Below are 15,196 nucleotides of genomic sequence, written 5' to 3'. Positions count from 1 at the left end.
CTAACTAAGACACCCCAGGGTTGCCAGGAAAGTCAAGACCAAGGCAAGTCTCTCTCTGTCTTCGAGGAAGAGAAAATAGAGAAGCTTAGAAGGTTCTAGGCAGCTTTCTAAAGCATTTCTGGGATCATCGTAGCTCAAAGGGTTACCACAAACTTGGCAAATCAATTATGGAGTCCCAGTGTCTGAGCCTGGATTCTCACTACCAGACTGACCTCTGACCTCTGACCTCTGACTTGATACCAGCTTGCCTGAATCCATATGGCCCTTACATCTCCACAATCACCTTTGTTATTACATTGTTAGCACATGGTGAAGAATCAGCTTAGAAGGAGAAAAAGGGTTCAGTTGGCTCGCATTTCTGAAGGTTCTAGTTCATTATCAAGTAGCCCTAGTCTTTAGGGCTTTAGCAGGAAATCCATACCATGGCCAGCGTGTATAGTGAGTGGTGCCAATATCTAACCTTGAGAGCCAAGGATCAGGACAAGAAGGGAAGGGGGGAGCATCCCATACTCCCCTTAGATACCACGCCCTCTACAAGTTCCCACAGGAGTCTACCCCGTAAAAGCGCTACCATATCCCAAGAGCACCCTGCTTGACCATGACTTTGACATGTCTCCCCTTGCTGGTGGGGGCACTCACTCAAGCCACCCTACAGCTCCGCCTGTCCACTCCCAGGACGCCACCTCCCACACGTACGTGCCAGAGGAGCCAGGCTGAAGCAGCAAAGGAAAACACGCATTTTCAGAGATGGCGGGAAAAAGACCTTGAAAGGCAAGCCCCACCCTCGAGAAACTGCCAAACTACCAAATCGTTTCTATGCAAGGCCAGTTTAATAAATTATAGCAGTGAGTCAGGAGGGTGATGTCAGATAAATGAAATATTTAACACGATGTAATAATCCCTCCAGTGATGTTGGAATGTTCACATTTGTTAATCTAAAGGACTCCCTGATGAGACAGCTGAGTGCTGGAACATGCTGGAAGGCTGCTCTCTAAATCATGGCATCCCCTAAATGGAGAAAGGTAGCCTTCATCTTGGTCCTCCCAGGGGTGGATATAACCCTCAGCTGGCCTTTAACAAGAAGTGGATTTAAGAACACCTACAAATTCCCTCTCTCACTCCTCTTCCTCCTCCCCTCCCCTCACTAATTTCCCCTTCCCACCTTTCTCCTTCCCTCCCCCTCCCTTCCCTCTCTCCTCCCCCTTTCCCTTTCTCTGCCCATTTCCCTTCAAGCTGGGAGTGTCTGCTTGTAACATGGCCTCTGCTCATCTCCTGCCTTGTACGGCCTGCAAACTCTAGAGACACACAGTAAACACCCCCAGCCTGGCAGAGTGTGGCTTGTTCACAGAGCACAGACCTGCTCAGACGTTCATTCTCAGCTCTCAGGTTTCTAATTAATGAGCAAAATCCAAAAGGAAATAGAAAAGGTGGTTTCAGAATTCCCAGGCTCACGCCGAACAGAACTATTGTTTGCAGAAGAAACAGCTTAAAGATAATTGGTGGATTAGGCAGTTAGCATCGCATCTCCCTTAGTTTTATCCTACAACCAACCAGGATCACCTGAGCCAGAGGGAGGCCGACAACCATCGCTGTGTCCATTCATCTCCTCAGTCTGAGTCCTTCCTCCTGTACAGCTGCAAACTCACGGATGAGCCAGGTGGACCTTCTCTGACATGGAGGAGTGTGACTCCTGTACCTGCTAGTGATGCTAGGTTCTTCTACCCACCCTCCAGGCACACTTCCCTTTGGGAGCAAACTGCACATGCCTCTTCTCCCAATTAAAAAAGAAAAAAGAAAAAAGAGAAGAGAAAAAAAAACCAAAGCTAGAAGCTATGGAAGGCTAGAAGGCTAGCTCTTGTCGCGGGCAATTCATCGCTCTCAGTTTTTGAGCTATGGGCAAATTTCAGGCTATGTATTTAGGTTATGAAAATCACCTAATTAGCCAGACCCAAAGAGCATGTCCCTCCCTGCTTGGACGTTCGTGGGTTTTGTCTAGTGTTTCTGGTTGATATCAGGAGAGGATGCCAGGCAGACAGTTTGGGGCAGTGGCCAAGTAGCTATCAAAGGCTGGGGAATAATCAACCGTTCTGTTGGCAGGGCTGCCGGGGCTCATTGAAGCCTTCAGAGGCCAAAGGCTGTTGATTTTATTGGCTGTCCTGCTGGAGTGTTTGTATCAGACCAGGATCTGATGGGAGCCACACTCGCTTATTGAGCAGAGGGTTTGGAAACAGCTGTTTCGAAATACCCCTCTGCCACGGCTAATGATGGCAAGCCACTGACCTGCCATGGGGCTTCTGGGAAGGTCAGGCAAAGCACGATGGAGCCAGCTGGAGAGTGAGGACCTTCACAGGTGTCTGTAGTCACTTGCCACTGTGTTTCTGTTTGTGCGTTTGCTTGTTCTTTTGTCTTAAGCCTCTAGGCCAGGCATCCTGGTAACACAAACCAAGCGAGAGTTCTGATGTGGGCTTCTGAAATATTTTCTTTTCTGATGCCCAGTTTCTCTCCCTGGCTCATCACCCCGCACTCAAAGGCTCCTTTGGGGGTGAAGGCATGGCTCCTGCTTTCCAGACCTATGCCCTCTCTGCCTGACCCTTAGCCTTCTGCATCCGCTTTGCCCCACCTCCCTGTTCCCAGAGAGTTTATCCTCACCCCTCCATCTTTTCCGTCGCTTCTCCTTTATGTACTGCCCAGTATTTTTCTCTTCCATCCACAAGGTGAAAATTAATAGAGAACCATCAGAGGCCCCAGAGAAAACATGTTTGAAATAGAGTTGGCCTTCTGTGTCTGTGAAGTTAATTTTTTTTCGTTTGTTTGTTCAATTTGGTATTTAATCGAACTTCAATAATGAGCATGGGAAAAATTAGAGCCCATTAACTTTCACCTGGGGGATTCTTTTGTAATATTTATTTATTATTAGTTTTTATTTACACGGCTGTGTCTGTGTAAATGCATGCCACTCCAATTCTGTATCCTTGGAGGCAGGAAAAAGGCATTGGATCTCCTAGACCTGGACTTACAGGTATTTTTGTGGGCATTGGGAGGTGCAAGCCAACCCCCTTTGCCCTTGGGTCCCCCTGCACCCTTGGGATCTGTATCCACAGACTCCATCATACATGCATGGGATACACTAAGGAAGAGAGAAGGTAACAAGAGGATAGACAAGATCAAAACACTCTATACATGACTGAAAATTTCACAGCAAATCATCATGCTGTAGAACCGATATTTACTAATAAGAAAGAAAGAGCGTGTGTGCACAGAGGGTGGCTGTGCATCTTCCTCAGTGACTCTTCACCTTTTGGAGACGGGTCTCTCACTGGACCTGGAGATTGCCAACACAGCTGGACAGACCAGCCAGCCCCAGGGGCCTCCTGCCTCTGTGTCTGTAGCACTATGGGTCCAGTGTGTGGCATTATACCCAGTCTTGTAACTATGGACTCTAGGAGATGGAACTCAACTTCTCATGCTTTCAAAACAGGTTCCTTTACCAAAGGAGCTGCTTTCCCAGTCCTGGGACTTGAGCCTCTTGAAAGCCCTAGTTGGTTTGCTCTTGAGCCTTTCGCTCCAGTGTTCTCGAGAACACTGGGGGGTGCAGAAGGTTCAGGGGGGTCCTTTGAAGGTGATATCTGATGGCTCTCTTTCTGCCAGAAGAGTTTCAGGACAGAGGATAGAATGCAGGTGACCATAATTCTACCACTAGGCATTTGGTGGGACCCAGACAACACTTGTGCTGAATGCTTCCTTCTGTGCAAGGCTGCTGGGTGGGTTAGGTATTTCTTCTTCTTCTTCTCTCTTCTTCCTCTTCTTCCTCTTCTTCTTCTTCTTCTTCTTCTTCTTCTTCTTCTTCTTCTTCTTCTTCTTCTTCTTCTTCTTCTTCTTCTTCTTCTTCTTCTTCTTCTTCTTCTTCTTCTTCTTCTTCTTCTTCTTCTTCTTCTCCCTCTTATTCTTTTCTTCCTTCTCCTCCTGCTCCTGCTCCTGCTCCTCCTCCTTCCTCCTCCTCTTCTTCCTCCTCCTCCTCCTCCTCCTCCTCCTCCTCCTCCTCCTCCTTCTTCTTCTTCTTCTTCTTCTTCTTCTTCTTCTTCTTCTTCTTCTTCTTCCTCCACCACCAAAGTGTTAGGGTTGCCTGAACTTATGGATGGGGATTGGAGAGCTGAAAATGATCATTTAACTTGTTAGTAACAAATAAATCTCAGAGCTAAGTACCCACTGCCAACCTCTCTCTCTCTCCCTCTCTCCCCCCCCTCTCAGTATCTCTTCCTTCTAAAGTATGAACTCCTTTTTTAAAAGAATTTTCTCTGCTAACTTTACATATTTATATAATGCATTTTGACCATATCCACTCACCACCACCTCCCTGAAAGGCCCCCATTGTCCCCTACCAAATTTCCTTTTCAACATCATATCCTTTTTCTTTTTTCCTTTATTGGATTTTTTTTATTTCTATTTCAAATGTTATCCCATTTCCCAGTTCCACTCCAGACACCCACTATGCTTCTATGAGGGAGCTCCCTCTCCCATCCACCACTCCCTCCCACCTCCCCGCCCTGACATTCCCCTACACTGGGGCATAGAGCCTTGACAGGACCAAGGGCTTCTCCTCCCATTGGTGCCCAAAAGGCCATCCTCTGTTACATATGGGGCTATAGCCATAGGTCCATCCCTGTGTTCTCTTAGGATGGTGGTTTAGTCCCTGGGAGCTCTGGGGCATCTGGTTGGTTGATATTGTTGTTCTACCTATGGGGTTAAAAACCCCTTTAGCTCTTTCAGTCTTTTCTCTAACTCCTCCATTGAGTCCCCATGCTCAGTCTGATGGCTGGCTGTGAGCATCCACCTCTGTATTTGTCAGGCTCTGGCAGAGCCTCTCAGGAGACAGCTATATCAGACTCCTGTCAGCATGCACTTCTTGGCATCTGCAATAGTGTCTGGGTTTGGTGACTGAATATGGGATGGATCCCCAGATGGGGTAGTCTCTGGATGGCCTTTCCTTCAGTCTCTGCTCCACACTTTGTCTCTGTATTTCCTCCTGTGAGTATTTTTGTTCCTCCTTCTAAGAAGGACTAAAACATACACACTTTGGTCTTTCTTCTTGTTGAACTTCATGTGGTCTCTGAGTTGTATCTTGGGTAATCTGAGCTTTTGGGCTAATACCCACTTATCAATGAGTGCATACCATGTGTGTTCTTTTGTGATTGGGTTACCTCACTCAGGATGATATTGTTTAGTTCCATCCATTTGCCTATGAATTTCATGAAGTCACTGTTTTAAATAGCTGAGTAGTACTCCATTGTGTAAATGTACACAATGCACATTCTCTGTATCCATTCCTCTGTTGAAGGGCATCTGGGTTCTTTCCAGCTTCTGGCTATTATAAATAAGGCTGCGATGAACATAGTGGAGCACATGTCCTTGTTATATGCTGTTATAAGTATGAATTCTTACTGGAAACTGTCTGAGGCGCAAGCAAATCAAGAATCCAAGTCCATGAGCATCAGGCAGTGTGAACTTGACTGTTCTGGCTTCGTTCGGTTACCATAGCAAACATTAAGACCAGAAGTGACTCAGGCAATGACAGAGTTTCTTTTAGGTTACGAATTACAGCCTGTCAGGGCAGGAACTCAAGCGTAAACCATGGAGAGTCACTGGTTGCTGGCTCGCTCATTGGCCTGCTCTTACCTCGCTTTTTAATATGTCCCAGGACCGTGCGCACCATCCATGGTGCTGCTCACAGTGGTACGCGCCGGTCAACATCAACTAACAAGCCCATCCCTCACAACCACAGCCACATGCCAATCTGATAATGACAGAGGCAGCTAAGACCCCCTTCAGGTCATTGTAGGCTGTGTCAGGGTCATGTTGTTGACACTGTTAGCTAGTACAATGACCTTGGCTGCCATTCTGGGTTTTGAGTTGGTACTTTGTAACATTTTTAGAACTCTTGCATAACTAAAAGGCAGGGCACCTAGGGGACAGAGCTACAGTGTTGCAATGACTGTTCTGTGGACGCAGGCATGAAGAATGTGGAGCCTAGCCTCATAGACTCCGGGAATGGAAGGTGGCAGCTCAGGTCCAGGCAGCCACACTATATTATTTGACTTTGGGCAGCTAGAAATTTTCAGAGCTGCTGGAACTGGCAACAGACCCCAGCGATTCAAAGCAAAAGCTCGTCTTTCCCTCTGGCCCTCTCAGTGGTGGAGAGGGTGTTGTTCAGTCGTTGAAACAGCACATTTAACTTAAATACACAGCACAGTGCTAGTGCCGCATGATGGAACCTCCCCCTCTGGTAATAACCAGAGAGGTCTTCAGAACGGGTTGATTTAATTAAAAGCTATTCACCAGATTTAGTACAGTGTAGAACAAGCCAGGGCTCCCAGTGGGCCATTGATAGGAAGGACTTTCAGTGGTGAAATTGGTAGAAGGGTTTTCAATGAGGGACATTGGTGAGGAGGGCTTTCATTGTGGACATTGTTGGGGAGCCCTTTCAGTGGGGACATTGTTGGGAAGGGAGGGCTTTCAGTGAGGATATAGGTGGGGAGGGAAGGCTTTCAATGGGGACATTGGTGGGAAGGGAGGGCTTTCAGTGGGGTCATTGGTGGGAGGGCTTTCAGTGGGAACATTGGTGGGGAGCCCTTTCAATAGGGACATTGGTGGGAAAGGAGGGCTTTCAGTGGGGACATTGCAGGGGAGGGAGAGTTTTCAGTGGAAACATTGATGGGGAGGGAGGGCTTTCAATGGGGTCATTGGTGGGGAGGGAAGGCTTTCAGTGGGGACACTGGTGAGGAGGGAGGGCTTTCAGTGGGGGCATTGGTAAAGAAGCCTTTTATTGCAGACATGTATGCCTATCTCTGGAGTTATGCATGTTACTGGTTCTGTAGGCTCTGGAGTCTCCACATGGACTCCATGTTCTCCATTCTGAGTCAAGAACGAGCAAACCACCTCTTCGTGATCAACTGGAACTTCTCTACCCGGTTCGGTGTCCTGACTGTGCCCTGGCCAGGACTAGCCTCTGAGCTTGCCCAGCACCTTGTGTCTACCACCTTTAGCTTGTGCAATAGCAGAGTCAGTAATCTTAGGAAGGTCATTGTCCTGGTTGGGATGTCTGAGGTCCTAACTCATGGTAGGCAGACCTTGTTACTTCTAGGCCTGTGGTAGCACATGAAGGAGGAAGAAACTCGCTCAGGAAATCTCCTGATGCCAGGGTCCAGAAACAAAAGACGCTAACTCATCCAGAAAATTCCTTAGCCACCCAAGAACCTTCCACCAGATCCTGTCACGTGAAGATTCCATTACCTCTCAAGACGACCATGTAGGGACCAAACTTACTATAGCTTCCTTCAGTGCGACAGGCACTTCAGTGACATCATAATTCCCTTTGATCTGCCTGTTGATTATACACTGAAGCTTAATTCAGTTCTCCGGGGTTAGCCAGGGACTCTGTGCTTTACTGGGAGAAGAGAAACGCAAAGAGAATTTCTCATGTGCAGGTCGCCAGCCAGCAGTTTCTTGGTCAGTCCCCCAAGTCGCTATACCTGCAACCCTGCAAATCGGAACTTAGTTCTGAACAGTCTCTCGACAGAATGGGAGGAGAGTTTCCAAAAGACACGGCGCTCCTGGACCTTGGGAGTAGGCTGAGGCTATTTGCACCCCTGGCATTGGTTAGATACCCATCAATATAAGACAATGATATGGTTAATATGTTAAGAGAAGAAGTTTATCTCAGCGTGCAGTTTACACGGACCCGTATCTCTGCGCCTTTCTAAATCTCCTGTATCCTTGATGAATTCTGAAGGAGCTTTTCCTAGCCTGACCATATGACCTTTGACCATTGATTAAATCTGACCACCCAAAAAGCAACAACCCTTGGCCTGTACTGCCAGCAGGGCCTTCTCTGGAGCCTGCTCCCCATTCATTGTGCCTTCTCAGAGGAGCGTGCTTGGAAAAACATGACTTTCAGCTAGAGAGACAAACCGGAGATGCATTCTGAAATGGAGAGAGGAGAAAGGCAAACTCAAGTGAAAGCGGCGGGGGTTTCGGTGGACGGAAGTGGAAGAGAGCGCATGCGTGGGAGACCGGGCTGGAGTTTCAGGGGACGCCCAGCCCCACACCTACTGTAGGTGTGAACGTGGCTGAGTCTTTCATCTGAGGACAGACAGTGCCGCCACCTCAGATGGCCAAGGCGAGGGAAGGGGAAATGATTATGTGTGAGAATTTAATACAGCCCGTGGCATATAATGAACACTCATCACACATAGTCAAAAGGAGGGGAGGGGAGGAGGGAGGGAGAGTCAGAAATTAGTTCTGTTTCCAGGAAAGGTGACTAAACAAATAAGGCTCCCATTTTGTCTGGAGCAATAGTCATGGCAGGCATGGTAGAGCAAACTTCTCTAGACTGTGAGAAATGCACGCTTGATCATCTGATTAGAGGGTGGTCACTAAGATGACATCTATGGTAATATTTATGAACTGCTAGGATTAGGAAGGTGAAATCCAGTGAGCAGCAGCAAACATGGGTTCCCTAAAAACTCCAGAAATTAGAAAAACTGCAGAGTTCCAGATACCAGAGCTGGATGAAGTAATTTTTCCCATTTAAAAGAGACCCCCAAATATATCCACAGCTGAATTGCCTTTTTACATGAAGGTGACAGGAAGCTGCTCTCAAGTGTGCACGGTTCAGGAAACGGGCACCGACGGTGCTCTATGCGGCTGAGCATTACTTCACGAGTTGGGTGCAGTGTGCACATCTCCAACAGCACTGGGTCATTCTGGGCTACCCAGAAAGCACCTCTCTTGAAAATCAAGGGTTGAGGATGTCACACAGTGGTAGAGCATTTGTCCGGCATGTGTAAGGAGGTGGGGAGAGCTTTTATTGTCCCCCAGCCAAGTAAGACGTTGATCACGTGACCAGTGGATGACCAGTTTGTGTTTGGCGAGGACCAGAGACACCTCGTTCACGTACACCTTGCAGTCTCTCTTCTGTTGCTTTAGAGGCCACATAGGTGGAAACAGGCAGTGTCTACGGTTCCATGTTTTGACTGTTCAGGATAATACCATCCACTGAATATTAGGTGGGCTGCATACAGTATTTACTGAATGCATCCATCTGTCCCCTATGGACGCTTAGGAACACTGTGAGCAGTGTTCAATTCCCATGAATGTACAGACATCTCTTTGATAAACCGATTTTCAATCTTTGGGATAAATACCTGCAAGTCATTCTGTGAGTAGTTTTGTATGGACCCCTGTAGTGGGGCTAATTAACACTCCCTCCAGCAGTGTGGGCGATTTCCTTTTCCCTACCTCCCACCCTTACTTGTTAACGTGTCTTTCTGATAATAGCCACCTTAGCAGACGTGAGGGGATAGCTCATAGTTGTTTTGATTTGCATCTCCCTAATGATCAGTGGTGCAGGGAACTGCTTAGTGTCTCTGAAGGCACGTGTCTGTCTTCTTCAGAGAACTGTCTATATTAGGCCCCTCGCTCGCTTCTCAACAGGATTCGTTTTCAGAGATGTGTGATGCTTTTCTTCTTTATTGGCAATGGGGCATCATGGCAAATGTAGTGTTGAAATTTTATGAGGAGAGTCAACTTTAAATGCTAGCAATGTTAAATGTTAGTGATGACTGGGAAGGAAGTGTTCTGATTTTAAACATTCTGCATTGTACTAAAATGTGATAGTATTTTGTACCTGACAGATACATGCGGCCAACCTTTGTGCATAAAGAGAGGAATACCCAAATGATTAATGGTGAACGAAGAAATCTGAATATTGTGTAAAATCCACTTGTTGGGCTGGTAGGATTGCTCAGTATGTAGTGGCACTTGCCACCAAGGCTGACAGCTTGAGTTTGGTCCCCAGGACCCAACTGGAGAAGAAAAATAACTAAATAACTCACTTTTGCAAGTGGTGTTCAGATCTCTACATGTGTGCTGTGGGATTCGTCTCCTCCCACCGCACGCACGCGCACACATACACACACACACACACACACACACACACTAAAACAAGTTATTTAAGAATTTTAGGAAAAGCTTTTTGTTATAAATTTAGTCTGAAAGAGTACCAAAAACTCAATTTTAAAACAGAATTATACTGAGTAGGAAAAATATCAATGTACTAAGCAAATTTTTAGGAGTAAAGCTTGGGGTGTAGGAGACATGCTAAAAGAAGCCAGTGCTGAAACCCCCTCTGTCGAGTGCACGTAGCGGTTTTCCTATGAGCACAGGAGCACATGTAAAGCAGTGCACGTGACTGTGACTTCCAGTGTTCTGTAATACATCTGCAAATGAAGAGCCAAACGCATTAGCAAAACCTCAAAACATCGACGTAGCAAGGAGCCCAGGTACTTCATTTATCAGGGTAAAGTCTGTATATCCGCTGTAAGTCTAATTTAACACGTGTGTGGACATGTGTGTACGTATGTGCTAGAGAAAACACCGGATGGAGTTGGGCAAGATACATTGATTTCTGTGAGAAAATCTGCTGCTGTTGTGTGCAGGGAAACCAGCTAGACCATCGCCAGCTGCACAGGGAGGAAAGGGAGGCCAGGTGAGTTCACAGAGACCCAAGCTTCCGAGGACAAAGGGTCTGCGGCATCTTCCCAGAGAGCTGTGTGGCCAGGACCCAGCCCCAGCTCAGCTTCTGACCTGCCTTCATCAGAGGTCACAGACAGATGTCTTTGCTAGCTTATGTCTTTGCTAGTCTATGCAAATTGTCCAGAAGACAAGAATTCCTCAAAAGACATTTACCTTAGTAGGTAAAGGATGTGGGTGACTAACTTCCTGATAGTGAGAGGTCAGGAGATAGGAAAGCCACATTTTCCTGGCCCCAACTCAACGTCTAACGTGGCCCTGCCCTGAGTTCCCAACAGCCAGAGCTCACTGAACTCTTTCTTTCTCTCCCATAGGTTCCTAGTATCCCTGAGCTTACGGACGTCTCCAGTCAGTTTTCAAGTTCACAGTCCCTAAATCAACATTGTGATCATATAACATACTTTAGTCTTTTAGCCCGAAATCATAGTACCTTGACCTGACTTTTGGCACCTTCGTCTCATTAAATCCTCAGTAACATAGGTATCTGAACTCATTATACCCCTAAAGGCAGAACACCCTAAACTCCTGTACCCTTAAGTCAGCATCCCTGAACTCACTTAAATCTATTAATATCCCAGAATCGCCTCACCCCAAAGTGAGCACCTACAATCTTGTCACACCCCGATGGCATGGCATCCACTGTTCAACCCCCCTCCACAGCCTGCTCTGACTACTTGTGATTCGGAATCGTAAGTTAATCTTTAAAAGATCGACTGACGGCATAGATGTTATATATTTATAGACAGATTCAGCTTATTGATTTATTTAAATAAGGTTATCTGCAGTCTGTTTTATGCAGGGAAAGATAACACATTTGTTAGATACTCTCTAATGTAATAAAGAGTTAGTGGGCAAAATGGCCACCTCTGGATTTGGAACTCAGGGGAGTCTGATCCATTAGGCAGTTTTTTCGGGGTCAAGTTTCATTAGCAAGCTGGTCAGAGGTATGGGTCTTTTTACCTTCGAAATGAGAATAAGGTTTTCCTTCATCTTAATATGGTAAAATCAAACATATTGAAAACGCTGGCTATTCTTGTCCGGCACTCCGAGTTAGCTCAGTAAACGATGGCTCGCTAATCACTTAACATAAACGCCCGGGCTCCAGTCTGTGGGGATTAATGACTTCTGAAGTTTATACATCTCACTGTGGAAAGGCTGGGGTGACTGCAAAGTGGAAGGTGGTTGCCTCAGGGATGCGCCGAATAACGGGAGGCACCTAATTTAGGAGAAACTGAACAAATTAGCAAGACAGACAAGGCTTGCAGAACGTCTCACTTTTACAAATGCATCACGCATAGTGATTAAGAAGCTCACTAAACTTCAATGATTGCCCTCTCACGAGTCAGAGACATCTAAGTCTTTTCTTTTCTTTTCTTTTCTTTTTTTTAGAATGTGGAAAAATATAAAAGAAAATATTTAAAAATTCAAACTGATAGGTTTGCTCAACACCATTCCTGAATCAAGCCAATGATTGTAGGCGTCTATCATTCTCTTCCCCGAGGTCTCGGGGAGGAGTGCGGGCCAGCTGCCCTTTTAACACCTTCCGCTCTCTGGGAGAGACAGAAAATCAACTGGAGAGGAACTGCCTGGCTGTGATGTGTTTGCGGGTGTCCTCGCACCCCATTGCTTTATGAACACTTTGTTACTTCAGATAGAGTTTATTGATGGAGGAAGAGAATCTGGGTTCATGGCGCAGACAGGCTCCGTGGGGAAGGACTGTAGACGAAGCAACTTTCCCTTTTAATTTAGAGAGATTAATTGTTTTAAACCAGGAAGCTGATAACTTTTAAAAAAGTATTCCGGGAAGGCTAGGGCCACACTTTACCCGTTCTTTTTCTCCCACGAAGTTGATGCTGAGCAGAGCTGAGGTCTGGCTGCCTTTTTATAATGGCACTCATTGGATACAACTTGGGTCACGAAGCCAGCCAGCTAGCATCACTGTGTACTTTGGTATCTTTAGCAATGCTGGAAAGTTTACCTCAAGGCTCTAGAGTCCATCTGTCTTACCCAGAAGCCTTCAGTCGCCAGTAAGTGAAACTGCGTTGGCACAGAAAGAACAAATTCATCGTCACTTACTCTTGTGGTAAGTGACCGCAGGCTCACCTGGACCCTGCGTGACTGTGAGTCAGTCATGTGCTAGTTAGCCATGCAGATGTTCTGTTTAGAAAATTACAGTGCAAAAAACAATCCTTGACATCGAAATTTCACTGAGCATAATTCAATCGGGGGAAGCTAGAAGCACTTAGGGTCCCCTGGCATCTCTCTGCAAATGCCACTTGATTCCATTCAGGTGCCAGTTAATAAGGCTGAGAGGAATTCTGTGGTAGATAGAGAGATGGCATGCACACGGGGGCTCACCATAGGGGACTTCAGTGTCTGTAGGACAAGGGACGAGTCATACGTGTGTGTGTGTGTGTGTGTGTCATAAACTCCATAGGAAGTAAATAGAAATAGTAAAAACTTGGAAAAGGCCAAAGGGCTGATTACATTGGAGGCCATGTATCATTGCCCCCACATCCAGATTCTCTAGGCTGAGCACTGAGGGGTTGAATTGGCAGAACACAGAGGTGAGCTCACCAACGCAGCTACCCGAGGTCAGCCCTGCAGAGCATCATGAGGCAGACTTGGTCTTCTCTAGTTCCTATGACTGCTGAAGTGGCCCCCTCAACAGTTTCTTTTGGGATTTTCATCCCTAGCTCTAACATATCACAGGACACAGTATTCACACATGCACACACACACACACACACACACACACACACACACACACACACACACACACACACACACACATATACACACACACACACACACACACACACACACACACACACACACACACACACACACACACATAAGCACACATACACACCACACACATGCACACATACACACACACACACACGCACACGCATGCACGAACACACACATATACCACATGCCCGCACACAGGCACACACATGCACACTCATCCAAACTGGCCTTGGGGGTGTAACTTAATTTTAAACCCTTTGCTCTTTGAAGCAACTCATGTAAACCTGTGTGGCCTTCATTTTGGTGTGTGTGGGTACATGTATGTGTGACACATGCGAGTGTTTGTGGCTTATGAAGGCCAGCAGATGCTGTCAGCCATTACCATCATTGCTGTTACCATTCCGAGTGCATGGGTGTCTGGTCTGCATGCATGTCCGTGTGTCAGGTCTGCATACATGTCTGTGTGTCTGGTCTGCATGCATGTCCGTGTGTCAGGTCTGCATGCATGTCTGTGTGTCTGGTCTGCATGCATGTCCTGTGCATCACATTTGTGCCTGGTGCCAGTGGAGACCAGAAGAGGGCATTGGATCCCCTGGAATTGGAGTTACAGATGGTTGTGAGCTGTGAGGCAAGTGCTGGGAGTCAAAACTGGGTCCTCCGGAAGAACGACTAATGCTCTAACTGCTGAGCCATCATCCCAGTCCCCTATGTTTGCTTGTTTGTTTGTTTGTCTGCTGTTTTGAGGCAGGCTGCTCACCGAACTGATACTTGCCAAGTAGGCACCGCTGGCTGGCTAAGGAGCCCAGGAATCTTCCCATCTCTGCCTCCCAACTCGGGGACAACAAGCCCGACTTACCACAGTTGACTCTATGTGGGGCCTGAACTAAGGTCCTTTCTTGACAGAACACTCTTCTCTGCCCTGCTTGCCTTTTCTAGATGTTTATATGTTAATCTTGTGCTTAAGAGATTTACCTAGGAGAGCCTCCTTTCTGGTTAGGGATGGTAGAGGAAGTTGTCCACCTCTGCACAGGGAGAGGGCAGACAAACGATGTTCCCATCACCATTACCAATACTCTGTAATTCCACAGCCTTTATATTCTCTCCAACACCCTAAAATCATGTGCATAAGAGAGTGACTTTACCCACGCACAAAGCTCCCTGTGATACATCCATAAAGCATAGAATTCAATGGTTCCATGGAAAAGGTTTCTAGAAACTTACTGTATCCAATATGCAGCCATAATTGCTTATTTCCACCTTTTAACTGTTCAGTTCCAGTTTCAGTAGCCAAGTCTTTCTAGAAAAGTGTGGTTACCCTTCAGATCTGCTTCTTCATGCAGCCTCTGGCTTTGAAAAGCCACACCTCTCCCAGAGTCATTCCAGACTCGTGGGAGTTCCCCTGCTATAGGATCAGCCACATGATTCAGACAGTCACATAGGCGTGCTTTTCTGTCTCAGTAACATAGACCTTTATGTCTAAAACTGTGGCTCTATGGACCTCTGCTCAAAAACATTTTATAACCGGACAGCAGGTGGCGCTCTAACTTCAGGAGTCCCGCTCCTAAAACCACCACCACCACCACCACTAAGAGACAATATCGAATGCTTTTAAAAATTTATATATATTTTTTTCTCTGCCAAAGCAGAGATGTACTCCATTTTCTTTAATCAGGTTCGTTTGCTTCCTACTGTGTGACTTCAACTGGGTAATAGGAAGCCAGACGTCTCCCCCTGGCTACTTTGTTTCCTAGAGCAGGGTTCTGAGGGAGTCAGGATATAAGCCGGGCAGAAAACAACAGACATTCTGTGTTCACCTGCAGAGTTGCTGCCCCTCCTGGTGACTCCAAGCCACTTC

The sequence above is a fragment of the Rattus rattus genome, chromosome 4, assembly GCF_011064425.1.
Source record: "Rattus rattus isolate New Zealand chromosome 4, Rrattus_CSIRO_v1, whole genome shotgun sequence".
Taxonomy (NCBI): Eukaryota; Metazoa; Chordata; class Mammalia; order Rodentia; family Muridae; genus Rattus; species Rattus rattus.
The sequence above is the reverse complement of the archived record's forward strand: the minus strand, read 5'-3'. Positions refer to the sequence as shown.